The 27810-nt window shown below is 39.3% G+C and overlaps 2 long non-coding RNA genes across 3 annotated transcripts; one reads left to right on the top strand and one right to left on the bottom strand.

Moving 5' to 3' along the window:
- The first annotated feature begins 160 nt into the window (after positions 1 to 160).
- Positions 161 to 27366, top strand: LOC121469176 (uncharacterized). Of its 2 annotated transcripts, XR_012053842.1 has the most exons (6): positions 161 to 346; positions 5879 to 5969; positions 9290 to 9387; positions 12285 to 12324; positions 17829 to 17870; positions 27298 to 27366. It is a non-coding gene; the product is annotated as an uncharacterized lncRNA (long non-coding RNA). The 2 variants fall into 2 exon arrangements; XR_012053841.1 differs by lacking the exon at positions 27298 to 27366 and having other exon boundaries at positions 11205 to 12324; positions 17829 to 18371.
- On the bottom strand, positions 5989 to 27451 carry LOC140682304 (uncharacterized). The gene is made up of 3 exons (XR_012053844.1): positions 27316 to 27451; positions 10129 to 10191; positions 5989 to 7838 (listed from the first exon to the last, which is right to left on the bottom strand). It is a non-coding gene; the product is annotated as an uncharacterized lncRNA (long non-coding RNA).
- Positions 27452 to 27810: the final 359 nt, after the last annotated feature.

The following is a 27810-nucleotide window of genomic DNA, read 5'->3' as shown; positions in this document are numbered from 1 at the left end:
CAAATCCACTGTCAGTTCATCAGGTTTCCTACTGGTGTCAGTGCAGTAGTGGTGTTGCACTGTATTAAAATTCTTGCAAAATTCCCATTCCAGCAGTTTACGTTTATTCCTGGATTTGCAGGGGTAGGAACAGTTTCAGGATGGGTCTTCAGCCCATAAAAATCACTTCAAAGGAAAATCACTTAGAATGAACCATCCTTTTAATTTTGTCACTTTTTGCAGGAGGGAACTTTGGAAAAGAAGCCTGAGGATGAAAGCAGCAAATAAAGCTGTGATAAAAGCCTTGAGATATTCATCTGCCTTTCAATCACTCTGTGCTCAGTGGCCATTGTCTTCTTACCTCAAGGTACCACTCATCTCTGGGAATTTTTAGCTCAAACCTTATGAAAATGGAACAAAAAAGTTGAAGGTTTTGAGTAGTATTTTGAAGTATTGTTTTAAGAGAATATTGAATTTGATAAAAAGGTTTATTTTTTCTTTTGAGTAATTGAAATACGATTAAATTTTTACGAAATGGTCAGTAATAAGTGAAAAGTTCACCTTTTAGAAGTTTATTATATTTTCTAGTCGTCTCTTAATTCAAAAGAAAAATTAAAAAACCTATTAGAAACCTTTAATAGTGTAAGATAATAGCTATGCTTATGATGGGTAAAAATGACAAACAGAACAAGCAGGAACAAAAGTACTTTTGTGCTTAAGAATGTTGGATGAAATTTAAAAGAAGTCATATTATAAGCATTATAACATCTAGATTATAAGCATTCAATAACATCAAAGAATACGTGCTTAGCATATGGATACATATATTCAATAGAAATAATTTTTTCTCTCCCCCACTCCTCATTATTTTTTTAAAATTGTTGAACTTGTATTTATCTATGAAGTGTTTCCTTCTTTGTTTTCCAGTAGTGCTTGTGAAATTTATGCCAAATGGAGGCCTTATTGTTGATTTAAAATTATTACAGTACAAAAATATCTATGCAGCACGGTAGCAAGTGCCAATGATCCAGAAGTGCTCAACTCCATTAATCTCATATAAAGATATAGATAATTTCCTACACAGATAAAAACATCAGGCAATATAAACTCAGAGCACTCTTACCAAGAACAGAGATTTTGCATCGTATTTGGTTCCTCTATGCTCATTTTTGCATCCTTCCCAAATACCACACGAGTTTCAGTGGTATCAAATTTTGTGGCAGTACATAGGAAGCAGTGGAAAAAAAATTCCAAAGGGAACTTTTGTTTGATTTTCTGGATATTTATTCTGTGCAGGATTTCCCAGGGGCTTTCTCTTTTAAGTGAAGCTGGACTGGCCTGGTTGAAGGGTACAGATTTCCTGTCCCTGTCTCTGTAGGTTTAGCATCACAACAGCCCTGGTGTTTTCAAAGAGAGAGAGAGACTCAGCCCCTGCATCCCAGCTGTGCTCCTGACTGGCATTTTAGGGAAAAGAAAATGAAGGAGGTCTGAAAAAGAGGGGCTCTCATGGAAGAGAGGAAGGGAGCGTGAGGGGAGTATCTCAAAATTATGGAGCAGCCCATGGGTGCCATCAGTATTTTCCATCCCACCATGGTAGGGTGGAAATGCAAGACAAGACCCTTGCTCTCTGCCTGGGGCCAGGAGACATGCCTGAAAAAATCTGTCCCCAGCACTGAATTTTATTTACTTTTAATCTGCTTTCTAGGCCAGCATCAGCTGCATGTCCTGGCTGGGCTAGCCTTTTCCCTCACAATTAATATTTGGATGAGTCCCAAAGGCAAAGCTCTGTAGAAAATCCCTCAGGAAAGGAGGATGAGAGTGCCTTTGCCAGTGTTGTGTTTTTGGGTGCTCTTCTCTCAGGTGGGCACTGTGCATAGAGAACTAACTTGGCTTCTAGCTCATTTCTGATTTCTAACTCTGAGTTGAGATGCTGGATTTCCTGCATGACAGGCCTATCACTCTGTCCTGGATTCCTCACTTAACTTGTCCGAAACACACGCACTGTCTCCCTCTTCACTGGCTTTTGAAGTTTCACTCAATTTTATTTAATTTTTTTTCCCCCTGAAAAAAGGGAGAGTATTCCCTTTGATTTTACTGCCCTTGGATGATTCAATCAGCTCTGAGTGAGAACATTTGAAATGATTATTGACATTTCAGATGGATCCCTGGCAGCCTTTCATGGCCACTGGTGCCAGGCTGGGGTTTGACAGCATGGGCTCCACTGAGTTGCTTTGCAAAAAAAACATGTGTGAAGTGTTCTCCAATATTTCATATTTTAAGCCAAAATAAATATTCAGGGAGGAGTAATTAAAGGTGATTTGTGTGCACTGAGGTTAGGGAAGGTAGGCCTGCAGGTAAGCGAGACAGACTGAAAATTTTACATGGTAGAAATCCATTTGGATTTAGGTGAAATGTGCCACTTTGAGCTTACTAAATATGCTGTTTAGTCTGGTAACTGCAGCACTAGCAAAATTACCCCAGCTAAGGAGAAAGAATGCAAATTTCCACACTAAAAAGATAAGAAATAAGAAAGACTCTTCAGACCTTGAAACAGACAGGGCAGAGTGACCCAGGAGTTCTTTCTGTACTTTCTGACAAAAACTAAGTACAAGTGTAACTAGCTGTAAGTGTAACATGAAATCATCAGAATGAATATGTATGAACCTATTGTGAAATTCTATGCATATAGAAATTAGTCAGGGTAATAAAAAAGGATGAGAGTTCTCAGAGGTGCGCATGTCCATTGAAGGGCAATGAGTCCCCCACATGCGTCCACAGCGCTGTAAATAAACATACCCATTTGTTGCAGCATTTCTGAGAGAGAGAGGCCATGATTTATGTTTGGAATGAGATTTGAGCTACTCCAGTCAAGGCCTCAGATTTGGGCCTTCGAGGCCTTCCAGCCTCTGACGCAGTTAGAAATTAAGAGTTTGTGGCACAGTTAGAAATTCTATTAGGGTGTGATGGGGAGCACTGGGCTGTCTGGGTGTGAAGGAGTATAGGTTTATAGTGTGAGGTTTAGGCCACCTTAAGGCAAAGGTAAACAATGTTAGCTTGCCAATGAGAGTGCCTTTGTAAACTCTAAACTATATAGAAGTGTGTATAAACTGCCATCTTCTCTCGAATAAAGGGAGAACGTTGCATTAATCATATTGGTTGGATGTGCGTTCTGTCCTGTCCAGCTTTCCCGATTTATGAGGTCCCTGGCTTTGCCCATTCCCTACAAATCTTTATTGGAATTGTGGGGTTTGATTTTTCATCCGAGTTTCAGTAGAGGGGGGTGATTTGTCTGTGGAGAGAGTCCTGCTGGTTTAGGGGAGCAGCTCCCTTGCCCCACACCATGACCCACCCCGGTGTCCCCAGCCAAGAGCTCCTCTCACTCTGGGCAGGGGGGGAGCTGATTTTCAGTGCTCAGCAGCTTGGGTGTCCCATGGGCTGAACTGGTGATCTTTTTACCTCCTGTTTCTGACCTGATTTTGGCCAGGATAAGGTGCTGGCCAAAATCCCTTGTACATGGAACCCAAACGTGCCACTTCCTTGGACCTCATTATTTGGTTTAGACTGTTTATATTAGCAGGGATTTCAAGTCCTAAGGTGAAAAAACAGTTTTGATGTTACTGTGAAAAGTGATGTCTGAAGACAGTTTTTAAGTAGCAGAAGTTGGAAAATAATTAAATTACAAAGCTGTTGAACAGCTTTATAAAACTACGTATTTTGCAACTTTCCTTTTGGAGAGGATCACTCCATCACAAAATCTATTTTTTTAAATTTCTTTTTGCCATTTTTAGGCACTTTCCCATTGTACATGACATGCAGCTGACGGGGGAGAAGGAAATTAATAAGGGGAGGAGTAGGTTATGTTTCTTTCTGGTACCACCTTGTCTTTGGAATAATTTTGTACCCTCCACCCATTTTTCTTCTCCTGGAATCTTCAGGTCCACATCAACCAAATCTCTTGGGAACAGCAAGTCCCAAAAGGATGTGACTCCTGTGTCACCAGGGAATGAGGGGGGTGGCAGGAGGGGACAGTTTCAATGGCAGGGAAAGAGAGTCCCAGGGCATTTCTTTGTTTGTTTATTTGTATTTGCATTTCACACGGAATAACTGTTTTGGTTTTTAATGATGTGTGAGGAGTGTTGCCAAAAATAGAAAACATTCATTTGAATTTTCAATGAAGCTGATTGTACCTCTCTTCCATTTAATTTCCATGAATATTCTAAGGACCATAAAGGGAATATTCACTGGAGCAATAAATGTTATGCTAATTCTGTGGGACAAAAATGGGAAGTGAGTTTCAAATTCCAAATATTAGTAGTGATAACCTATTTTATGCAGTACCCATTCAAAACCAGGCTTAATTTGCATTGAAGTTAGAGACTTGAGGGTGTCTCTAGACTTCAGGTTATTTGTACACCTTCTGCAGAATCAGTGAATCTAAAATGCATCAAGCAAAATTGTGCCTGATAAAAGAACTGCAAATTTTAGGAAAAAAAAGAGAGAAAAATATTTAATCTTTTTTCCTTAAACCCATTTGGACAAGGGGGAAAATTTTCCATAAGCTTTTGCACTCTTTGTGGATTCCTCCAAACAGGAGGAGGAGTGTGGCAAAAAAGTTTTGTGAGTTTAGTGCTGAGAGTTTGCCTCTTTCTGGCATTTTCCTGCTACTACTGAATTTTCCATAAAAAGCCAAGATCTGTTTGCATAATTGTATTGACAAACAGTTATATTTATACTAGAGAACACACCATTAAGCTGTTTTATAATATGATTTTGTTTTGCTATTTTCTGAAGTTTTCTTTTGATAAAGAAATTTTAGTAAGCAAAATTTTAATAATGCTGATTTGTGGTATATTTCCAATATTTGTTTTAGAGTTATTTTAACCCATAGTTAGGCCATTCACCAAATATTTTCCTCTGGTGATTTTTCTGCCTGAAAGGCCTCCTTCAGTGCAGACAGGTATTTTGACTCTATGTTAACATGGGATGCATTTAATTTTAAATTTTTTTTTTTTTTTTCATTTAGTTTAAGCCTCTCGCAAGTGGCACAATAGAAAATGAACAGGCACTCTGAAATCCGGAATAAGTGTGCAGGAAAGATCATTTCAGCATCTGTAACACATGCTTTGTTGTGCTGAAATGTCTTTCCTTTGTAGAAAGGAGAAAGCCTAATATTTATGGGCTGCAAGATTTTATTTATGGTGTCAATAAAACCTCCATGTATTATCTATACGTGAGACAAATGCTTTGAAATTTCCCCTCCAAACCAGCTTGATTGGCTCCTTTCCCTCCCTTTCAATGAAAATGCAAATCAATAAATAGTATTTCATTATCTTGTGTCCAGAAGCTGTTTTGGCAATTAATTGTGTGGGATGTGAGCTCTGTGGCTGAGGGGATGCTTGCAAGGAGCAGGTGATGGATGCACTCCCACCTTTGGAGACCTCACTTTAATCCTGCCATAGGTCAAGCTGGGCATAAGTTTCTAAGGGCATGCTTTACTCCTTAGCGCTTGTCTGTCCACATCATAAACCCATCAGGCCACACCATGTAGCTGAAGGTAAATGCCACAGAAAAGCTGCTAACCAGATCAGCAGGCAGCATTGGGAAGGGTAATTCGTGTCCCTCAGCAGAAGTGTGATTGGAGCAGCCAAGATCAGTTTATCCTGAATTTAGGCCCCTTGGAAAAGCATTTTTTTCCCAAAGACCTTCCTGAAACTCCTTTAAGGCCCCAAGTGCAACTGTAGCATTGAGCATTTTGACATATTTGAGAAACACCCATTTGACAACAGCTCTTGTTGATTATTGGATCTTTTGAGTATCGGTGACAGAATAAATCAATCCATCAGAATAGAGAGGTGTTCTCAGGGGTGATTTGAATTCCAGTGTGACCTGTGCTCCCCAGGTGACCCCATCCCAGGTTGGGGAAGAATCCTCGAGCCATAGCTCGGCGCTACATCCAGAGCCTCACGACAGGAGCTGTGCCTCGAGTGGAGGTGAGAGGTTTATTATTTCACACATTCTGTGTGTGCCTTCATCATGCACACCCCCTGTTTCTCATAAACTCCCTACCTGCTGAGCAGGAAAAAGGAAAAGCCGAGTGGGAAGGGGGAGGGATCCGTCTGTGAGAGGCACTTGTGCCACTCACACATGCAGGTGCGACGCCTCATCAGCTGCAGTGCCCTGCTTCACACCAAGCCTGCATGGATAAGCATTCCCAGATTAGTTGGCAGGCCTTTCATTTCAAGGTATGACTGCATTTCTGGCATGTGGTGTAATCACAGGGAAGAGTTTTAATGGATAGCAGAGAAGGAGAGGGAGAGGGATGCTCACTGAGGCCAGTTGATGCATACAGGGTCATTTATGTCTTGTCCATAAACTTATGAAGTACAAGAAGAGACCCCTGGGAGGCCACTGACACTAATGGAAAAGTTAAGTGTGAGACTGTACAGATGGACTTGATGGCTTTTATTCAGAGTTGTTATTAATTTAGACAAAAGCAATCTAAAGCTGTCAGGAGTGCAACCTCTTCATTCACTTCTGTAAATTATCATAGTGTCCATCACCTCAATAACAGCAACTCAGGTATGAGTGTTTGTCTTAGAGGTGAATCCCAACCTGCTGGATTAACTTGTGATTTGGAAGGAAAAAATTAACTTTCATTCTCTAATAAGCTGTGTGGTTTTTTTAAGATTGCCTTTTTAATATGCTTGAAAGTGGTGCAAAGTCAAAGTGTGAGCCCATAGCAAATGCAACAAGTTGAGTAGCAGGCATTACCCTTTATCTAACTAGTCTGTGGATGGCCATGAGAAGCCATTAGTTTCCAAATTCCAAATATTCACAGGTATTTCTGCTATTGTAAGGAAAGCTGGTGCCAGCAGGGTGAACTTTTTTTCTCATTTCCAGTTACACTTGAGTACCAGCTGTACCGTGTAATAGTTGTAACATTTTTTCCCTTCAAAGAGAGCATCCCTCACCCTGATGAGAATTGCAGCCTGAAAAGATCATTCTGATTCAGTGCTCTCAACTGTCACCTCTCTGACCTCACAAAATAGACTTTTCAGCTTTTGTGTATCACCTCCTGCTTTCCCTGGGCACGGTGCATTCTCATCACCTCCTCCTCCAGGCTGACATTTGATTCATTGAGCTGCATTCTGATAGAGAAATCCCACATTAGCCCCTCTTCTTGGGAGACTGACAAAACCTTTGTGATGGATAAGCTTTCTTCTGAAGTTTGAGATAGCCTAGTGTACACCTGCCTTTTTTTTTTTTTTTTTTTGTGATTCTGCACCTATGGGGTAGGGCAGCCTCAGAACCAGGACGTCTGTTACATGATATTTTTAAACTCTAGCCGTGGAGAAGCACAAATGATCTCATGTAATGTTAAACAACAGCTATTCTCTCTTTCCTTTTCCTTATCTAAGGAAACATAACTCACTCTGTGCCTGTGTCCCTAATTAGTAACACTTGCAAGCCTTGACCTTTCAATAGAGAGCTCAGCTCAGCCTCATCTGTAGAGAATTGCCCCTATGATGTAGCTGTGCATAATAATAAAAACAATTTAAAACGCATTAAAACGTTAAAAAAACCCCACCAAAACCCAAACCACTTAAAAGCTTAGACCCAGACTTCTCCAGTTTATTCATGTTGAGCAGTAATTTGCTCTGGTAATGGTCCCAATGAGGCAGTTTTAAGATACTGTGGACTGAAAGTAAGAGCATTGTTTAATAAATAAGCAGCTGTGTCGTTCTTTGTTCATTTATGACTCAATGTTCTTTGTGTCCAGTTCATGATTTGTTCCCAGGTCCAGCCTACTTTCAACACTTTTCTCCTTTGCCTTATTTTCTCTGATTATTTCTCATAATCTGGAAGAGAAAAATTGTTAAAGCCCCAGCTGGAATGCAGTGATTTTGTCCAGACTGCTGTCACTTTTAGGGATGACTGTAAATGTTTATTTACCAAGTGACAGTAAGAGGTTTTTTCTTTTTTATGCCACAACCATATATTGCCAGGCCTCAATTTCTTATTCCAGATCATAGAAGTGTCCTCTGCCTGAAATAATTTTAAAATTTAACTGTTTCTCATAGACATTGACTTAATATATATATATATATATATATATATATATATCTGTCTAGTTCAGAAAAAAAAAAAAAAAAAAAAAAAAGGCCAGACTCCAAAATCAGTATGTTGTTTGAAGAAGAGTAATGCCATATACAAATTTTTTCTCTCTAGTCAGAGCACTTGTCCAGGGATTTCCATGGGATTTTCCACCTGATTACTTTAAACTGGACTTCTCCCTTTGTATCAATCACTGGAGAAACAAATGATGAGTGCTTACAACATAAGAGCTGCTAATGGTTTTACCTTAAATCCAACTTGTATAGGTTCTCAGATTTCCTTATTTTCAGTTTATCTCATGGAGAAAATAATGGCTTTCAGTTTTATTTGGAGAAGAAATTGTAGTAAGCCTCAGGACCAGGAGGGTTTACCATACATTGGATTCCTTTTCTAATTAGGATGAATTATGTTAAAAAAAATTCCTCACCTTGAAGGTTTCATACATCAGAGAAGAAAATTTCTGCTTTTAAAAAAAAGAGGGTTTACTACTACATTAGCAAAATTGGGAAAAAAATCTGTGCCCGTTTTCCCTTTTCTTTTGTGAAGCCAGTAATAGTGGCTGCCCATTGTCAGACAAAATAATATCAAAATTTGTCTGCTCTTATGCATTTTACTGGTGTCTCCTCTTTACAATCGAGATGCCAGATCTATCCAGGTGATATTTCAATGCCCAGCAGCTTGTGAGAAATACTCCCCTGACCGTGTGTAGGGGCTGAATAATCAATCAGCCCGAGGCAGGCCTTGCTGTGAGTCCCAGGGATGCTGGGTGATGGTTACCACAGGGCTTGGATTTGGAACAATGTGTTTTTCCAAGATGAAAAGAGGGAGTACGAGCCTGATTCAAGGAGTTCATTCCCTCCAAGGTGATAGTGCCTATCAAGTTTGACCTTTTTATGCAAGTATATATTATACACTGCAGATTATGCTTTCCTAGGCTTTATTTCCCCCCCAAATATTTCTGGTTTATAATGTTAAAAATTATGAATATTACTCTGATCTAGTATGCAGGGATGTTTCTATTCAGCTCCCCCCCCCCCCCCCCCCCCTTTAAAGTTCTTTAGAATGCATTCTTTAATACATTCTTTTGGTAATTTATTTGCTTTCAACTAAGTGCTGTTAACCTCCAGTTGAGAACATTTGGGGTTTTAAAATTCAGATTTGGAGGGTCTGAAATGTGTCTACATTTATATTCCAGACTTCTGCAGCTGTGATGAAAACAAGATTAAAGAAGAAATCATTGGCAATGCAGTGCTTCAACGACTGAACTGCTGACTTTTTTTGGTAGATATTAAGGTATCTTTATCTGCCATTTTAGCAAAATGGGCTAAATTTTCTTCTATATTGTATTCTAAATTTCAAGAGATACATATAAAGGAAAATGCTACCCTGCTACTTAAAGAGTTCATTTTTTTTGCATTTTTTTGTTAATGCTGGATTTTCTTCGGTTGCACATGTACCTTACACATTTGTAAGGGCCTTTTTCTGCAGCTGCCATGCAAATAGCTGTGTATTTGAGATGGCTGAGATCATACCTAACTCATCTCCCTTAAAAGCTACCATTTCAACTCCTCCTCCCCCTGCTACTTGACCCAGGCTCTGTCTGAGCTGCTCAGCTGTGGAAACAACTGCAAAGGAAACAGATAATGATGGTAAACTGGGGTGTCATGCTTCTCTTTGTGTATGGCCATTGTAATACAGATCCAGCAGGCCAGCAATGACTCATCAGTGGCACCAAGCCTGCAATTTTGCTGTGTTTGCAATTTCAGAGAAGAAAAGCAGCTCACAATTACATGTATTAAACTTTCAGATGATGCAGAAATGATGACGTACATCACTTCTATTATCAGTCAAACTCCAGGGAGAGGGCATCGGATCTTTATGCAGCCCAGGTGCACATTTTTTAATAATTTAATCAGCCCAAAGCACCCTCATTTTGCCAGAGAACTCTAATTCATGCCTTGAAAGCCACACCATGCCCTGTGTCTTCCCCCTGCCACTGGCAGTAAATTACAGCTCACCATTCATAACCCTTACCTGCATTTAATCCAGCGCCCTCTGCGAGGAGCTCAGCCAAATCTGCTCCACAAGCTGAAAAAGCTGGACAAAAAATGCCATGAATTATTTTCATGAGGATTACGAATAATAAAAGGGACTGCTTAAAAAAAAAAAAAAAAAAACCAACAACCAAACAAGCAGCTGATAATTTGGTTTAGGCAAATACATGTGAGAAATATATTCGTGCTGGTCTCTGGGATTGATGTCCCTCAGCAAGGATGGATTTGTTGTGGGAGAGAGCCAGACCTCTGTCTGATTTTTCTCTTTTCTGCCCCTTTTCCTTTCCCAGTGTTGTCACAGGCCAGGGAATAGGCTGGCAGGCTGAGCAAGCAGCAATCCTGGTGGGGAAACTCAGCTCACCTTTTGGCTAGGTGGAAGTCAAATTTAGAAACCCGCTTAGGTATGATCTCAGCTACCCAAAATACACAGTTATTTGCATGACAGCTGCAGGAAAAGGCACTTCCAAAAGTTTGAGGTACATGTGCAGCAGCAAAAGATCCAACATTAATAGATGAATTCAGAAAACAGAGCACATTAAGTAGCAGGGCATAACTTTCCTCTATATATACCTATTGGAACTTAAAATAAAATACAGAAGGGAGGGGTAGGGTTAGAGGGATGACCTAAGGAAATGCTATGGGAAGTGGGATGCATTTCCAGAGGGTAGAAATGGGATTCAGGGTTGGGAGGAGGTTTTGGAGGGGGTATGTGTGGGTTTGTTTTGCCTACCAGGAGCTTGCTGCCAGCATGGGTATTCCTAATTCTCAGCTGGGGAATTAAGAATTCCTAAAAAATCCTTACAGGGGTGAGGGGCCTCCATCAGAGCAGGGCTCAGGGACAGCCCCAACTCTGCTTTGTGCCTCTCCCACACTGGTTTGTGCCTCTCCCCCTCTGCTTGCCCCACCCTGGAGTGCTCCTCATGGCCCTGTATGTGGAATTGGTCACCTTTGTGTCCCCCAAAAAGCTTAATGAAAGAAGCTGGAGCTGCTGTTTTGAAAGCTGTCCAAAGAGGATTTGGATGCTCTGCTCTCATTAAAAAACTGGTGGGAAAACAGGTGCCAAAATCCTGCTGTTGACCTCTAAATCTGCCTGCACCAAAAATCTCCAGAGAGAGCTGAGAAAGACAAGTGCATCTTCAGCCGACTGGCACTGGCTGATATCACACCACTTTCAAGGTATTTTTTTTTTCCTTATGTCTTTTTGCCCACTCCAAAATGAATGGTGGGGATGGGGAGAAGAAACCCACCTAAGAATTTTTTTAAAATGTTGTTAATTTTGGATTGATATTCTTCTCTTATTTAAATTTCCTTTTAAAGGGAATTAAAAAAATCCAACAAGTCAACCAAAAGATTAATTTTCTTACTGTTCTACTTAAAACTATTTCTAGGTACAGAACTTGCCAGTCTTTGTAGGTATTGGCATAAAATAGGAGAAAATATTGAAAATTAAAAAATGTACTTTATTTTTCATCACCAAAAGAATATTTTTACATTCAAAGAGTGGGTGAAGAAAAGATAGTCAAAGCTTAATCTCCATTTAACAAAAACATTTCCATATGTTTTACTTATATGAATAATTCACAAGAAATGAGTCACAACTGAGGAGTGAAAAAAGCTTCTATAGACATGAAGAATAATATTAACAAAGATAACTACTTATAACATATTGCTTTAAAAGAGCACTCAAAAATAAAGATGCTATAGATGTTAGAGGGGACCAATATGCTGAATTTCTGCTAGCTGAGCTTTGTCATTTGGTAGTCAAGGTAAATAGTGCAGGTTTTATGAAAAGAAAATAAGTTGTTTTAAAAATTCATGATTCCTGCTTAACATATCTGAACTTTTATAAATTTAAAAGATACAAAACATCTCAAGAAATCATATTGGCTCATTCAGAGAAGTGTTAAGCAGAATACTTAGAGTCCATCCATGTGATTGTAGGGAAGTTTCTGATAACCTGATACATTTCCTCTGGTGATTAAAACATTTTGCATGATGAGCTGAGACACTGGAGTATATTTCAGGTTTATAGATTTTTCAGTGTCACTGCAGTTAAAGATTAACAGGTCTCCCAGCGCTTGTTCTTGGAATTTAACAGTCAACACCAGAATAAATTAATCCAGATCCTCTTTCCAGAAAAGACCTGCTGCCCATCAGTGCCATGTCCCAGACAAAGGTAATCCTGATGTTTTTTCTCTGATATTCTTGGTGATGCTGAAGTTAAACATGCTTCATATCCATACAGATATTTTTGATAATTATTCATTGTTAGCCTCTCCATAGTGGAAAGTCTGTTACTGCATGAGCAGTGGTGTTCAGTATTTTGGAATTTTAACTCTGCAGAGGCTGTGCAGTTCAGTTTGTTACCTTGAGAGTGGAGGTGGATGTGATGGAGCAAGAGGCTGAGGCTGCACAATGACACACAGAGATCAGAACAGGGAGTAAATCCCTGAAAATCCTCAAAAAAAGCTGTAAACAACAAAGCATGTGCTACAGATGCTGAAATGATCCTCCCTGCACACTTATTCCAGATTTCAGAGTGCCTGTTCATTTTCTATTGTGCCACTTGCAAGAGGCTTAAACTAAATTGAAAAAAAAAAAAAAAAAGATAATATAAATTTTAAATTAAATGCACCCCATATTAACATAGAGTCAAAATACCTGTCTGCACTGAAGGAGGCCTTTCAGGCAGAAAAATCACCAGAGGAAATTATTTGGTGAATGGCCTAACTATGGGTTAAAATAACTCTAAAACAAATATTGGAAATATACCACAAATCAGCATTATTAAAATTCTGCTTATTAAAACTTCTTTACCAAAAGAAAAATCTGAAAATAAGTTTGAATGCCTGTCATTGTGATGGTGGCACACATCTCTCTGCAGGTTTGAGCAGCTGAAGGTTGTGTGTAGTTACAGAGGTGACATCACAGGATGCATCCATGTGTAAAGGTTGTGGATTCTGCCCAGGATTTATGGGACACAAAATTTGCTCTGTCTGATATCCTGTGTGAGTGGTGAACACTTTAAATTTCAAGTAGCTTCAAGCACACAATATTTGCTAGCACCATAGAAACATGTAAAGTTGCTGCAAACCATTTTCCCTCAATTTCTTTACTGAAACACTTCCCCTTACTTATTTTAAAAGCAGTAAGTATTTCCCCAGAGGATTTCTTGCCTTTCCAGCCCTTTTGCTGGTGCCAGATATCAGTGCCAGGGGTTTCTGTTGTGGTTCCAGTGCCTCTTGTGCAGGAATTGTCTGGAGGCCACAAACTGATTTGGCTGCAGGCAGCAGATGGGGCTGACAGGGCATTGACTCCTGGTGTGGTTCAGATTATAATTATTGACCCAGGGGTGAAAGGCTCTGGATCCCATTACCAACTCCCTGAGTCATCCTGTTCCTTACAGCAGGGCTGGGAACAGCTGATGCAGGATGCTGCTGCTCGATAGCATCTGCACTAAGAGCACTTACTCAGATTTATTGGCCAGCATAACTTTCAGGTTTTGTTTATTGAGCAGCAAATAGGGATTTTTATGGAGCTGCACTTATGAAATCCTCAAGTCCTTATGCAGCTAAACTTTTTGCTGAAGACAGATATCTTGAATAAGAATTAAAGACAAGGCAGTCTGAAGTTATTTTAGAATCCTAGCATACTCTGATTCACAAAAATTTACTGGATATATTAAAAGCTCTGAATTCAGGAAATCCCCTGGTGTGATATTTTTCTGCTATGAATGCTGTGGCAGTCCTTTTCATTTGTGGTTGGGACTTAGGACACGTTCTCACTACTGCTATTGAAAAGCTGCACATCTTTGCATTCCAGCTCTATTGTTTAATGGATGTCTCTGAATGGAGGAGAGCTGAGATAAAAGGGACTCAGAGTTAGGGAGGAGAATCCTTCTTGCTCTTGGATGCAGGTGAAAATCTGGACCATCACCACCCTGTCATGTTTATCAGCTGATTTTTTCTTTCTTTTTTTCACATCACTCTAAACAACAGATGCTGTGTCCCATTCTGTCTGCATTATCCTCTAACCAGCTTTTGTTTGAATGATACAACAAAAATGAAGCTGCTAAGCACCAGATATCTCAAAATTTTCCCTACTTTCTTACATTTTTACAAAAAAATTATGGTCTGATTTTTTTTTTTTTTTTTTTTTGCTCCTCTCACTTGCTCTGAAATACCTCCACTTAAAAGTGCTGCACCATCCAAAAGTTAGTGTCAAATAGATCATTTGGTCTAACAGAAACAAAATTTTCTGGTACAAACCCCAAATTATCTTTTGCAGAGCTGTTCTCATAGGTGTATAGAAAGGAGATTTATACAATAAGTGCTAAAACTTAGAGTGGTCAACACTGGATTCATGTTGAACTTTTTTTTTCCAAACACACTTAAACTGTGGAATTGTTTTCCTGAACTTCAAGGCAGTATATTTATTCTAGATATAAAATTTATAAGTCACTAACATTCCTCAGGTGTCTATAACTGGTAATTTCCCACACTGTCATGTGTTTGTACTGTTATTTTTTGTTGTTTCTTTTTTAACTTGTACAATGTTAAAATTGTCATAGATTGTCAGGGAAACAAAGAAATTGCTTCTTTATATCCTCAATGCATTTGGTTAAGAATTAATTATGCATTATGAAAATTTTGGGGCACTGGTGAAAATATGTGAAAATAAAAAAAATATTGGTTATAGGAGTAGCGGCTATAAATGTCTGCTTTTATATGGAAATATAGCAAAAAATAAGAACAGAAGCTGTCTTTTAAAGTAACTTTTCTTTAAAAATATTGCTAGAAATTATTTATAGCATTGATTGCGCATCAAATTGAGGATCAGATTTCTTATTTTTGATTATTTCTGATCCTCTTGTTCTTCCAGGCACCTTAAAGCCTGTAAATAGAAATGACAAATCATTCAGGAAAAACAGTTTGGAAACTCTTAGTCAAGAATGGCCAGGATTTCAAATGAGAAATGGCAAATGCAAAACTAAAAAAGAGTACTCTGAAGATTTTATAGGTTTTATTGTCATTAGCTGGAAAGAGGAGCAGTCTGGAAGGAAGTGGGCACATTAAATATAACTAAGTCTGCCACATTTCCATCTGCTTTTATGTATCCAAACCAGAAAGGAGCCACCTGCTAATCAGAAATGCCATGTCTCATTTATGAATGCAATTAGTCTATTTTAGTTAATTTTCTTAATTAGTTTGGAAAACTTTAAACATACGGGCAAACAGCAGAAGATCAAAAGATAACAGTGCTGCAAATGGAAGTTGTAAAAATATGATGAGTAATCAGAGGAGTTCAGGGCAAAATCAAAAATTGCAGCATAAACAAGGTTGTGGTAAAAGTAATAATTAAAGCCCCCAGCCAATTTAAGGAAAACATTATCTAAACAAAACATTATCTAAACAAAACATAGATTAAAAATGGGAGAGGGAGAAAAGCAGTGAAAATTGTGTCCCCAGTGCCTTGGTACCTTCCTCATCTCCAAAAATCCCATGATATAAACACAGACTGAGGAAAAGGCAAATAAAAAGAGCTCAGTTCACCATATTTAAGTATTCTGCTTAAGTACACAGGCCTACCTTTTTCCAGGTTTTAGCTGGTTCTTTATAACCTTTTTGCTTTTTCAGTTATTTTCATGTTAAAACCCTACATAAGTAGGTTATTTACTTACATACCACATATTGCCATTAAAGGCAACAGTAAGTGAATTTCTAGATTTTCTCAAGATTTTTACTCACTTTTTTCTTTTCTTTTCTTTTTTTTCTTTTTTTTTTTATTTTTTTGTTGCTACAGCTGTGAGCACAGCCAAATGCAACCATGTAATCTGTACAAAAGAGAGAGTGCAGCTTTCACTGAGGAGCAGAGCACCTCTGCCTTTGAAGGAGAATTTTGGGGTTGAGTCAGTAATGGATTAATTTGTTGGCACTGGTTTTAACCTGGCAGTTGCTAATTTTGGTTTGGTTCTGGCCAGTGGTGTTCCTGACCTTTGGGGTGAATTCCATGCCTTGAGCAACTTCAGTGACATCCCTGGACAAGAACTGATTCTTTTGGAGGTTTGTATTGCTATGAAGTATCATGTAAAAGTCCATTCCCGCTCATTATTCTTCTTAATATCCCTGGAATTTCTCTTCCATTTCACCACTTCCTTCTGCAAATGTGCACTTCCAGAGTCAAACCACCCCAGGACCAAGAACTGGAGGATGTGTACCTGATATTTTGTATATTTTGGAGCCTGCTGGAAGCATTTTATGCAGCTTGGCATGGCGAGGGGCACTCCTACCTTCAGCCCTTCCCAGCTGGAATTTCCCTGCTGGAGCAGTTCTTTGGCTGAAATTTCAGATCACTCTGAAACGTGCTGCATCCATTCCATGCAGCAGAGCAACAATGTCATTTTGGCACAAATGTGTTTGTTTAGTTGAATTCAGGAGATGTCTGGGATGTGCAACCTTGTTTTTTATGAAAGAGAGCACCCAGGTAGCCTGTGAGGCATCTGGAATGATTGAGTCAGGGAATGATTGGCTTGTAGCACAGAATAGACTTTTGGGATAAAGATGAGGAAGAGTGAGCTTTAATTAAAAATCCTCTCAGCTTATCTTCTCACTCAGGGGAACATGATTTTTCAATCATTAAAAGCAACTGGAGCATTACAGTATTCTAAAAAATGTTTTCTGGAAGGAGAAATAGCTCCTAATAGAGTGAGGCTTGCACTGTGCAATTCAGAAAATTCAGATGGGCCCCATTTGCTCTGCTGTGTAGAGGATGCAGTTTCTCCACTGACGCTGAACAGGGAGTCAGTCATCAGCTGAATTAAACAAAATCCAGGGAATTGCAGAAAAACTTTGGAAAAAGACCTCAACTTGAAAAGAAATGACAGAGCAGCGTGAAGCCTGTATGTTTGTGAGCACAAGTTAACATTTCTCAATTGCCCAAAATACTGGTTTCACCTGCTCTGTTGCTGGAATTGATCTGCATAGACAGATAAAATATTGGCAGTTATTTGCAAGTTGTCACTAAATCAATAACTGGCATAAAACCACTTGAATTGAGCAGTTTTTTCTACCCATGGTGCTGCTGAACAGCAAGACCAGGCCATTGTGAGAGGCTGGAAAATGAAAACACTGAGCTGCAGAGAACTTTTAGTTCTTTTGTGATATTTGTGACATAGCTCAGAGATATTAGAGCTTCTCCATGCCTTGAATAGTATGTGTGTTGTACTGATATAATTGTTTCTGTCCTTTGTAGTTTCAAAAAAAAAAAAAAAAATTCAGGGCCTATATCAGACAGAATATTAACTTTTTTCCTCTATTTACAATGCTTATTTTTTTTGTAGATTAAAGTGGAAAAAAAATAAATAATCCCACAGCTCTCTCCCTTACTTCCATTACTAAAGAAAAAGTGAGTAAGAGCAGGTGTTTGAAAAACCCTGTTATATAAAGATTTCCACTTTCTTTGGATAGCAAGAATATTGAAAGGAACCTACAATTCCTGGTTTACTCTAGAAACAGTAACACTGACCTTCCTCTAATCCTTTTGACCTACTATTGTAAGGCTGCTTACAAACAGAAATAGAAACCACATGCTGTCAGTCAGGGCATCCTTAATTTCTCATCCTGAGTAAAGTAAAACTCAATCCTTTGTGCAAGAGCTCATAATTCTTCTCCTTTCTTGCAGCTGAGAAGGATCATAATGGAAAGTGACACTGAAAAATCACAGGTGGGCAAGAGTTGTGACAACACCTCTTAGAGCTGAAAAATATCCTTCCAAGAGAGAAAAGGATGTGGGTTTGATGGCTTTTTGTTTGTATGGTTGGGGTTGGTTGGGCTGGATGCTTTTTTGTGTGTGTGCTCCTACAGACAGCCTCTTTATTATAACTACCTTCCTTTAAAGGGGAAATTAACTGCTCATTGGAAATAAGTGTAATTGTCTTTTTAAGCCATCTCAGAGCCATGGAAACAGTGGGGATGTTCAGGCAGGCAGACTGTAGGCCGAAGGAAAACCCCTAAAATGCCTTCAGCATAGATATGAGGACCTTAGAAACATGGGTTGGCACAAGAAAATTGTGAGAAGACAGTTAAATTTTGATTCAGCCATTTTAGTTTGTCTCAACCCTGGTTGTCAAAAAATATTTCCTTTTTAGGCAGTTCAGCTTGTAAAGGTAGATAGGCACTAAATAAATTCCAGTTTGTAGGACTGGGTATCTTCATAAATTCCTTTTAATTACATATGGAGGGATCAACAAAAAAGAAAAAAAAAAAAAGAGAAGAGCAATTTTTTGAGAAGTCCTGGTTGTTTTGAGGTCTTGAAAAACACTGTCCAAGAAGGAACAAAATCAGAATTCCAGTTGCATGTATTAATAAATAGTTGATTAGAAGGGGTAATGTGCCTCTAGAAGATAATGTGATTCTAGGGAAAAAAAAAAGCGACTATTGCTTTTTAAGAGCTAATTGGTGTTGTTGGCACTTTCTTAACCTTTTAGTCCCTTTATTTCTTTATAAATGTTACTGTGTCTTGCCTCCTCATTTATGCTAAGGCAGTTTTGAATATGTAAAAGAATGGATTGCACAAACATCTCTCAGGATGGGGTTACGTATTAATGAACCTGCTCTTGGCTTGGGGACTGCAATAAGTCACCTTTATTGATTCTGTAGGGCTCAATATATTTTTAAAAATTATTTATAATTGTTATTTATTTAATTTTTTTACATTTTTTTATTCTGTATCTTCCTTTAGTGAGCTATAGTAAGATGTTTTCTGGTGTGCAGTGTATCAAGCAGCTTGGATAATGGATTGCCATCCCAAATATCAAGCAATTCAAGTGATGTATTTTCATCCCATGACAAGTGAGGACTAATTTCTCTTGGGGTCAGAAGAGAACTGGTGGTGCAGCCATAGTTCAAAACAGCACAGAGATATATGAAGCTTTCTGTTTCCATGAAGTTCTTCATTTGCTCACAAAGTTCCTAATTTATAGTGAATAAATGTGTCTGGATATTTCCCAGTATTGGACTGTTTTAAAAAATCAGTGAAAATCTGATATGACTGAGTTACTGAATTTCTTTTTCTGAGCGACTTGGAAGCACATGGATCTTAAGGTGATTGCTCCTTAATTCTTTTTGGAGTGATGGATAACAGCAGCTGAACAGGGATCTTATTGCTTGTCAGAATGGGTTTGGTTAGGAGGAAACACATCTCAACTTCAAGACCAGGTTTCTCCTAAAAGAAAAGTACAACCGGTTGGGTGTCTCTAGCAGAAGCTGGGTATTTCAGATGTTCAAACCCCAGAGGGCAGATATTCAGATGCAAACTTGTGTCTGTGTGTGCTGGTTCCACTGGAGACTCAAGACTGGGTCTCCCCTACCTCAAGTTAGTGTGAATGTGTGTGTTTTCTTATATAAACTGCAAAGTTATCTCTAAGAATGATTGAGACATTCACTGTGGCTGAGAAATGGCCTAAAAAAAGTATTTTGAGAGATCCTGATTAGTATATTTCCCCAAACCCACCTTTTGTACTGAGAAATCATATATTAAAAACAAATTGCCAACATTGTGAATTTGTTGTGAATTTTTGATCTTAAAATATAACTACAGTATTTCTATTGTTTTCTTCATCAGGTTGTGCTTTAAAGTCATGAGATGCCATCAGTTTTGGGGAGAAATCTCTATCAAGGTCGTTCTGTTTGCCTCATCAGGTGCTCACTTACATTGGGGGCACCCTGCAGCGCATGGCGGTGCCCTGAGATGCCAATTACTCTGATCTGGAGTTTTGTGTACAGTAATTAAAGAGCCAGGTAGCAGCAGACATGTGTTACCCCGAGATAACATGCTCCTTGGAAGGATCATGAGGCAGGAGGTGGAGTGAGTGCCTCCAGTGACCTGGGAAACTCCTTTATCTCAGCACTGCATGGGCCTGGGGAGCATTGCCACTGTGCACCAACTATCAGCACTATCAGCTGTGCTGTGATTGATTGCAACATGGCAAACAGATGTTTAAAACATGTTCAGCCTTGTGCATCATGTGATGATTATGTCTGACTCTGAAGGACCAATGTATCAGGTGTGAAGAGATAGGAGCACGAAGTGTTTGGGTTTGGTTTTTTTGTTTTCACTGGGATATGCACGACTGGCAAAAGTTACCTTGAAAGGGACTTTGAGCTCCAGAGTGCCAACAGCTTCAGCAAACCCAACATCCATAATGCAGGAGAGAGCTCACATGGAATTGGCTCAAGTAGAGCATTCAGAGCTGGTGTGTATTATTCCTTTTTTTTTCACAAATGTAGGTGTGCATGAGCATGTGTTTGCACACACAGAGCGATCTCCACTGTGTTTATTTTTAACCCATGATTATTTTTTAACCCCCTTCCCAGTGTTGTGAGTTGTTCCATTTTTCAGGTGACTGAAAGGGAACATTTTTCCAGCAGCACAGAGCAGCCTGGCACTGTCCCTGGGATGAGGGTTGGCTGCTCAGCACAGCCCTGGCAAACAAAGGGCTTTGTGCTGCCTGCTCTGCCCACAGGCACCGCATCTCACCCAGAAGAAAGGTCTATCTTTAATCTGATCTGCTCAGAAAATCAAAGGGGGGGATTAAAACAAGAGCAGTGACTGATTTCCGTAGGAGATCGCTTTCCTGTTTTATTTGATAGAATGAACAAGAGAATCAAAGCAAGGTTAGGTTTTTTTTTTTGTACCTTTTTTTTCCCAGCAATTTTTGTGATGTCAGCTCACAAGGTATTATTATAATAATGGAACACATGTGTGATAATGATTTTAGAAATTTTCCTTTTTTTTTTAACCTTAGACTAATTTACATATAGCTGCTCTGGCAAGGTGTGTGCCTTCTGAGTCATCAGGCTTGTAGTTAAAGCTGATTAAATCTGCAGCTGTTTGTTTCTTTGCATTCTTTTGATCTCCGCTAAAAATAGCCCCAGTGCCTTCATAAGGACTAAATTTCAAAGGTATGGTGGGATATTGCTTTAACATTGGATATGAGCAGCAAAAATCTGATTTGTGCTGGGAGGAAAGAGCAGTGAGAGGAAGGCTGGAGCTGTGGAAGAGTCCCCAGTCTTGGCTGGCCTGCCAAATGCTTTAACAAGGAGTGAAATGTTGTGCCCTTTACTGGCACTGCCTCCCTACAAGAGAAATGTGCTTCTCTCATGTGTTTTAGACAAGCTGGTGATTTTCCCCCCCCTTTTCTTCTGTAAAATGAGGTTAAGGTGGCAGTGCAGGATCTCGGCTTAGTCTGTGCTGGCTTTCTTTGCACTTCAGTGGAATCCACATGGGATGGTGATATCCAGCTCTGCATTGCTGCTATTTCTCACTTTAATGACCCTGGTAAATCTTTAATGATTGCCATCACTGTCAGAAGGGTACAAAGGGCCCTCATCTGTCTTGATGCAACCTAAGGAAATATGCACGTATATGTCAGTTAAAATAATGGCATTGGTGGTAGGTCACTTGGATTTTTATGGGTACCCACCTCCTCTTGCAAAAAGCAGCACAGAAATCCTACTCTTAATTATTATAATCACTTAAAACCCCTAAATGTCCGTGTCTTAGTTTTTGGTTTTTTTTTTTTTTTTCTTAACTAGGGCAGCACATTCCAGATAAAAATAATTGAGACAGGCACTTCACAGGAATGGGCCTCCTCACTTCTGTATTCCAGAGCAGCTGAGATATAAGACCTTATTTTAAATTAGGTATTTCAAAGTGTGAGATTTTCATCCAAAACTTGATTGAAAGTCCGTGTTAGAAGAATCCATCCTACATTAGAACAAAGCTTTTTCCACCACTCAAGCATTGTTTCATCACGAGTGATTCCCTATCATAGCTTAGCCTTTAAGACATAATTCTCTCAAATTATGGGGTGTGCTAGCAACCCTGAGAGTCAGAAACTGGATATACACATCTCCTGCTCTCATTAACAGCACTTGCCTGCCTAATTCACTGAGCAGCACAGATAAAATGGAGCCCTGTGGGTCAACATGAGTGGATTCAATGAGGTCTTCACCTTCTAAAAATGTCATTAGCAGGAGTATAGCTGGCTGTGGGCCCTGGTGTTTGCTACAGCCCCCTGGAGAGCATAAATCTGACACAGAGGTGCTCAGGCTTTCCTGGGGAAGCTGCCACCCATTGTTCCATTGTCTACCACTCTTGTTCATTCCATTTCTCCTGTGTCACCAGCTCATCTGAGTGTAGGGGCAGACACTGAGCCCTTGCCACCTGTCTCCACCCTTCTTAAAATTAAATGTTCATGCTAAGCCTGCTCACATCTTTAAATGAGTTCAGCTCCCTCCAGAAGTTGCCCCCACATAGTTTTTCACACCTGGTTCAGTTGCAAGGCTCAAGCTGAGTTTTCAGGTAGATCTGGACAAGTGGAAGGTTCTTCTGGTCACCACTAAAGCAGGGATTTGGTGGCACTTCTGCTTAGTGGTGATGGAGTGTGGGATCAGACTAATCTGTCTCCTGCAGCTGGGAATTTTTGTTTCCCTTATTATAATGTACTCAACTACATATTAAATTGAATTTTTTCTTGCTTTCCATAGAAATTTCAAGGTGCTCTATCTCTGACCCTGATCAGTGGGTTTATTTCAGAACCCTCCTCTTGGGCTGTTGTTCAAAACAGAAAAACCTTGAGAACTTTTCTGCTGTATGTGGTAGTTAATATTTGAATCCACTTAACATCCAGAGCATGAGATTGGAAAAGGGTGGATGACCTAGAAAACCACAGTGTAATCTTATTAAAAAAACTAAAGAAGTATTCAAGCTCTAATAAATCATTATTTTATTAATAAACCATATATTCATAGCAGATTTTTATTACACTTCTATGCTCACCTAACTTTGTAGTCTCTTTTGATTTTGTTTTTGTCTGCAGTTATTTTCCACTTCTAAGACATTTGATCTGTGTTTTCCTTTAGACCTCTGCCTCTTTGTATAGATTACTAGAAAGGAGCTCAATTACAATTTGTCTCTGATGTGGATATTTCTTTATTGAAGGTTGTACAAAGGCATCCTTCCTCAAGCTCCATTTCAAACAGGGCTTCAAATATAAACTATAAAAAAAAATAAATAGCTAATCTGAGCAGACCAAGACATGCTTAATTTCAGCTTTCATGGCTATGTGTTTGGTACAATGTTAAGAGCCAAGTGTTCACAATCTTCTGTGTTACACAGTTTAAACAGTCTCAGGCCTTCCAATATTCTATTTGAGGATTTTATGTACAACTCCTTGAAAAAAATAGGTTCTTAAAGAGTGTATCATAGTACTGGGTTCAGCTGTAATCTGAGGATGCAGAATTCCTCTGTTAGATATGCATTTTTCCGCCTTGGATGTGGGATTTTGGATGTTGGCATTTTGTGTTTTCCTCCTGCAAATACACACAGCACAGAACTTTACAGTCTGTGATGAGGCAATGTGAGAGTACTCTTCTGGGAATACATTTTTTACATGTGTTAATATAAACGATGCAATAGTTCCTCAGTTAAAATTTTCACTTAAATGTATTTTACCCCACTTTGGCAGGTATGGATTTATAGAAAGAATGTTCACCCTACACTTACAGCACTTACTGTGATTGCTGGGTGAGTTCTGTGAGAATTTATGAGCAATGATATTAATTAGCTGAGTTATACATTTTATTAGATACAATTTTCCAGCCATATAATTCTTGGAATCTGAAAGACAAAAATTGACCTACTTGGGGTTTGTTCCACAGTCAAGGCTAGAGATTTTTAGTCTTTCTCTGTAGGCATATTTTAAAGTAATGATGTAATCGTTTGTATCTGTTTCCATGTTGTGGTGTAATATTTTCTTGATGTTATTTTGTCTTCAAACGTCTCTGAGATGCAAATTAAATTGATTTAGTGCTGCTTGTTTAGGAAGAGAGGGATGCACAGCTGACTTTTCCCTGATGGTCGGTCTATAAAGACTAGATAAGAATATTTTTGGTTAAAGAAGGCCTGGATTTCAAGTTGATAAACATAATAATCTCTCAAGGTATTTGAACATGAATGGTTTTGATGTTAAGGAGATATTTCAGAGACAGCTGGTATTTGTGTTTGAAGTTATGTCCTGACTGCTCTGCAGGGTACAGGACTGCTCTGTATGGACTTCTAACCTCAAAGGAACAATCTTGCTGCTCATATTTCCTTGCTGAGATGGATGGAGAGCAAAACCAAAACCATTGTGTCCTCCCAACCTCTGAATGGCAAGGGATGGTGGGAGCTGAGCTGCACTTGCACTTGATGGGAACAGGAATTGCCACATTTGGCAGGAAATGTCGCCATTTCCCAAAGGATCGAATCCAGATCTGGCTGACAAACTGAACATGCTAAATGGTTGCTGGGTGTTGGGGAGAGGATGCTTCAACAGAAAAGGATTGAAAAGGAACCAAATGGCATTTGTAAGCTGTGGGCTGAAGGTGCCTGGTGAGCCCCAAATCCCCCACACCCTGAGACCTCCAGGAGGCTCAGGAAAGGACCCAGATACTGCAGCCACCTCCCCAGCTGCCATCTCAAGCCCATGATTCCCCTGTAAATTATATTTCTTTACGTATCTTAGATAGTGAGGGTTATGCCCACTTGCACAGGAGATGTATTTGGTTTTTTCTGGTCATCTCTAAAAAGCAGGGACTTGGTGGCACTTCTACTTAGCAGAAGCATCTTAGTAAGCATTAGGTCTGAAGAGAAGAGTGGAATTATCCTAATTACATTCTTCATTGTTTGGTTTATGAGGTTCTAAATCAAGGAATATGTTACATCTTTCCTGTTTTCCCCCAGGTCTTCTCAATGGCTGGTTTTGTGCTTCCTAGAGGAAGATTGTTGTTGTTGTTGCTCTTTTTTGTTAAAACAAGAAAAACTTTTCAGCATATCACCTTCAAGACAGCTTGGGGAAATTTTTGCTTTTGATCTTAATTCATTTTTTTGCCCTTATGTAAACTTGAATTTATACTCCCTCTCTTACTGGCAATCTGCCATGTCCTCCTGAGTTCTCATTTATTTGTCTCTCTTTCCCTGCTATCTTCTGGTTCCTTTCTCAGTAAAATCAACAAGCTCTTGCTTACACCACAGTTCTGAATTTGATCCACTGACTGATCCAAATGTGTTGGTTGTTTCTGCATGTTCTTTGTGTCTGGAGTGAATTCTGCTTTAGCACTGCAATTACCATTACAGCTGATTAGAAAATTAAATTTTTTAATTTGGAATGTTTCACAAAAAGCAAGTTTCTAAAAATGCTTCCATTGAACATTATAGGAATGTTCCCATTTTCCATGTGAAAGACTGCAAGCAAATGTTGGGAGTTTTTTTAGCCTTTTGTTGAGACTGGCACAAATGAAAACACCTACATTAGTTGAATTTTTTTAATTACAGAAGTCACATGAATGTGGTCTCATACACTGAAATATCTTGTTTGTATATGTATTTTATGGTTCTGAAAGAAGTTACTGCAATTTACAAGTCAGTATTATATTATATGCTTTCACAGTGAGTGACAGCAATGTGTCTTGCTTAGCCCAGACTGATTTTGATTTTCCTAAAGAAATATGTCACAGTAAGTCACGTAAATAATGTCCTGCTCCTGTAGTTCTGCTTTTAGCAGTGTCTCATTGGCCCTGCCACACCTTACATTATACACCCCAAATAAAGAGCAATCTTTGAAAATACTGCATTGAAAAATTGTTGTGAAATTTAAAATCAGAAAGGATTCTGTTATTCTTGATCCCTGCAGTGGTATCAATGAAATAATGGAAATCATCTGGTGATCTGGCAGAGGGAGAAGGATTTCCAAGGAGGAATTTGGTGTCCAACCCTGCTGGTGGTGTCAGAGCAGAGTCACACCACACATTGCTCCAGTGACAAAAACAGCAGCGCTGCTATCCCTGAGTCACTTTGGTGTGTTCACGCTGTGCAGAAGATAATGAAGTGTTGTTATTTCCCAGCTGATGGAAAGGGAGCATTCCTGGGCCTGTTTGCTGAGTGCTCTGGCTCTAAGGGCACCACTGCAGGCTGAGCAGGGGGATCTAAGCCAGAGCACCTTGCACCTGAGCCTGATCTAAGCCTGGGGGATGAAAGCCCTGATTTGATCATGAACCAGCACTGGCACAGAGATTCAGTCTGAAGGAAAAAAAACAACCTAGCAGCCTTGTACACTCTTCCTTTCTGTCTCTGATTCTAGCACTGAATCAAGCACATTTATATCCACATTATGCAAACTGTCAGTGCAGCTTTACTGGTGCTGTTACTGAAGCCACTGTTTGCTCTTTCCATAAAATTTAATACATGTGGGAGTCATCATAACACAAACCCTGCTGCAGTCAGCCTTCAGATGATGCTTTGTCTCTTCCTGGCCTTTGTTACATTCAGAAAGCTGTGCAAATATCCATCGCTTCTCACAGCAGAGGGAGGAATTTCTGGCCTCTTTCACAGATGGGAAAATGAGGCAGGGTGGGAAAGGACCTGCTGAAGGTCGTGTGCCCAGCAGTGTCAGAAACTGCATCAGAGCTCGTGGCTCTTAAATGCCAGCTGGGTTTTGGGCTTTGTTTTTGTTTTGTTCTGTTTTATTCCTTCAAAATCAGAATGGTTTTGGATGAGGAAGGTTGAAGAGACTGAGTTATTTTCAAAATAAAGAACTGGGCAATCTGCTGTGCACTGCTCAATATCAATTCATATTGGGTCATCCTGCTCCTTAATTTTTTCCAGGAGCCCAATATTGTGTATTTAGCCTTTATGCTGCAGTAGGACTTTGTAACCAAACATTGCCATGGTTGTCCATGCCCCGGAACAGTGCAGCTCCATTTGCAGCTCCAAAAAGATCCCATGATAACTCCAGACATTCCAGTTTGGAAATGGAGAGTCCTGGGTGCTGCTTTCAGCTTTCCCTCAGATGTTCGGTGTGACTTCAGGGAAGTCATTTATTGCCTCCTGTCTTGTTTCTCCATTTCTAAAAATGGGAAATAATGATTCTCTCCTTTGCAGGGCCTGGGTGAGGGTCTCAGATGCTTTGATCAAGAGAAGAGTAACTCAAAAAATTCATTTAGAGTCCTTCAAGGAAAAAAAGCCAGGAAATTAAGAATATACTGCACAATATAATGATAGTACCTGTCTATTTCTGCTTTTTTCCCCCCACTTTTATGTCACCCCACAGAGAATTGTGAAGACTTACCTCTACTTTATCTCCATCCAGGGCATTCTGGACCTCTGCTTGCATCTACTGGTATGTGACCCTTTAATGTTGAAGTTTTGAATCAAATAGTGCCTCTTTTTTTGTCGTGGTGTTGTTTTTTTTTTTTTAATGCAATTGAGACTGCTGAAATCTGCTTCTGTAGTTCAGCAACAAAAGCAAGATCTGCCAAATTATTCAAAAATAATTAGAACAGATGGCAAAATATGGCATCTCAAACCTCCCAGAAACATTTAACATCCTGATTACATCTCACAGAATAAATGTTGACTGAGATAAGTGCAGTAAGGCACGTTTCATAAGTGCATTGACAGTTTTTGTTTCCCACAGACAGAATTATGTTTTAGTTACATTAGTAGAGACACTGAAATATAAATTTAAGGCAAATCTCACAAACTAAGATAACACAAATGGTAGCACCTGTATTCTTTATTTTCCAATTGTTTGCATGACCACCAAGAGAGAAGTAATCTGTCA

This window comes from Taeniopygia guttata, chromosome 1, assembly GCF_048771995.1.
Source record: "Taeniopygia guttata chromosome 1, bTaeGut7.mat, whole genome shotgun sequence".
NCBI classification, from domain to species: Eukaryota; Metazoa; Chordata; class Aves; order Passeriformes; family Estrildidae; genus Taeniopygia; species Taeniopygia guttata.
Note: the sequence above shows the minus strand (reverse complement) of the source record. Positions and strands in the feature narration are given on the sequence as shown.